The sequence below is a fragment of the Pundamilia nyererei genome, unplaced genomic scaffold (genome assembly GCF_000239375.1).
Source record: "Pundamilia nyererei isolate P.nyererei 1_Seehausen unplaced genomic scaffold, PunNye1.0 scaffold00008, whole genome shotgun sequence".
NCBI classification, from domain to species: Eukaryota; Metazoa; Chordata; class Actinopteri; order Cichliformes; family Cichlidae; genus Pundamilia; species Pundamilia nyererei.
Window position 1 is genome coordinate 6,968,135 of NW_005187409.1, and position 2,324 is coordinate 6,970,458.

Consider the following 2,324-nt stretch of genomic DNA (forward strand, 5'->3'; position numbering starts at 1 on the left):
AGCGGCCAACGCTGAGCGCTTTCAGCACCGCGGACAGAGACTGCACCGGGCTCCGGAGCTCTCGGACTATGGGAACCACTACACTGTTGAGCACATAGACACCGAGTTCAACTCCGAAACCCGGCAAACGTGAGTCCTCCCCCTCACCTTATATAATTAAGCCAGAAAATTAATTCGCGTGCCCTGTGATCACTAGCCTTGTGCAGAGTCCGTGGACTTATTTCTAAACTATAACCACAAACCTTAATCCACCTGGAATGTCAACAAGTAGAGGTCACTTTTGAAAAGCGTGGAGGCAGGCAGGATTGACACTAAACCAGGTGCACCTAGCTTGTGAGGCACAGACCGACACTGCATAGACAGCACATTAGCAGACTTTTCAAATAAATGCTTTGAGTAATGTTATTGGTGACATATCTGAACTTACTGTGCTTTTAACATCACATGCTAAGATGTGCTGTTATCTGAAATATTAGTTCACTGTAAGTCAGTAAGTGGAATTTCTAAAGCTGCCACTTTCTCTTCCATCTCAACCTCCATTAAGCTGTGAAGTCTTGTATGTGCAAAATGCATATGTGAGGAAGTGAAGCCCTTACTACCTCCTTGTGTTCAGAGATCGTTAAATAGGAAACAGGGGCAGATTAAGGCATGTGACACAGAGCTGGAGCAGGTTGCAGAGATTGATTTCCGCTATACAGTGTACAGAATTATGTTTAGCTGTTTCCTGTATAACTACATATGTATTGAATTGTTTCAAACAAAGGAACACAGTTTTGGTGTATGCAGCCCACTGCATCAATTTAGAAAATGTCCAGAGGAAAAAAGTGGGACATAAATGACAATGCTTAATGGATATTAATGTTACACTGCCAGCTTAGCTATGACTATCAGATATTGAGAATAACAGGCCTCAGAGTTTGGACTTTGATCTTCCCTGGTCTGGCTTTTTGATACCAGTGTTCAGCTTAACAGGCCTAACATGGAAGAAGCTCTCTCTGATGGCTGACTAGGTGAAATGTTGGACACATGTGTGCTCAGGTTTTGTGTGAAAGAGCTGGTTAGAGAGGCTGGACATGTCTGTTTCTCATTACCATTAAATTATGTTGAGTAACTCGACTTTGATCTTATAAAAAATGGCAATTTACTGTTTGAACTCTGTGTGTGGTTGACAAAAGCAGAGACAGAGAGCCAAGAGCGTAACTTTTCTCAGATGTGCGTGTGTGTTTGTGTGTATGTGTGTGTTTGCCCACTGATAAAACACTAACTCATTAGTCATTTCTATAAAATTTGATTTCAAACCTGATTAATCTTTTCTTTCCTTCCTTCTTGCTAGTTCACCGGTAAATGACCTAACCTAATTGATTGCCTGCACAGATTATAAATGACTTAGTGCCTCAACCCTGGAAAGTTCAAGTGTGAAAAGAGGACACGTAAAAAACTGTTCATGCAGTTTACCTGGCTGAAAAGCTCATAGTGACAGTTATCTTATTGTATTTTCATTCTGTGTTAAGGCTTCATTGTACATTTCCAACACATTTTTTTGCTGCTTTGTGAGTAAAAAGTGTAAAAACGCCTTACGTTTGACTGTAAGTGGTTTTGCATATTTACTCCAGAAAGTAGCATTTACATTTGTTTTGTAGAGATATAGTCCAACCATGTATTTTATTTTTATTTTTATTTTTTTAATTTATGTTGTAGCTATTCATTGAGCTTGGCTTCCTGGCTTAGTTTTCCAATAATGCTTGTATAATATACATTTTTTAGCCACATATGATGTTTTTCTTTAAAAAAAAAACCTGGTCTGTCCACCTGTGCATCACCCAAACTACGACTGAGGTTGAACTTTTACAATCCAGTGAGCTAGACTCAAGCCAATTAAGTGTCTGAGATCTCAAAAGAACTGTAGTTTGAGACATTTTTTTGAACAAGCACCACTGCTGTGTTAGAGATACTTGCGGCAATGGTGCAAGATTGCTTTTTTCTCTTTTTCTGTCAGTTTTGTTGCTAGTACAAGAGAGAGCTGTGTGATTGGACAGCCGCTCTCAGTGATCTGCAGGAGGCTCATACTGGGATCCACCAGCAAATTGGGCAGACTCAGTAATAGCTGCAGTTTCAGGATTAAAAAAAAAAAAAAACAGTACTTACATTACTATAGTGAATAGTCTGATCACATTAAATGAAAATAAAATAGGTGCCATCACCACTGAATCTAAGCTTCATGATTTTGAAGCCATGTCCACTTTACAAAATGCAGAGTGTATACTTAGTATGAAACTGAGGTGGGTAGATTTAATAAAATAGTTTGAAACAACATTAAAGTACTC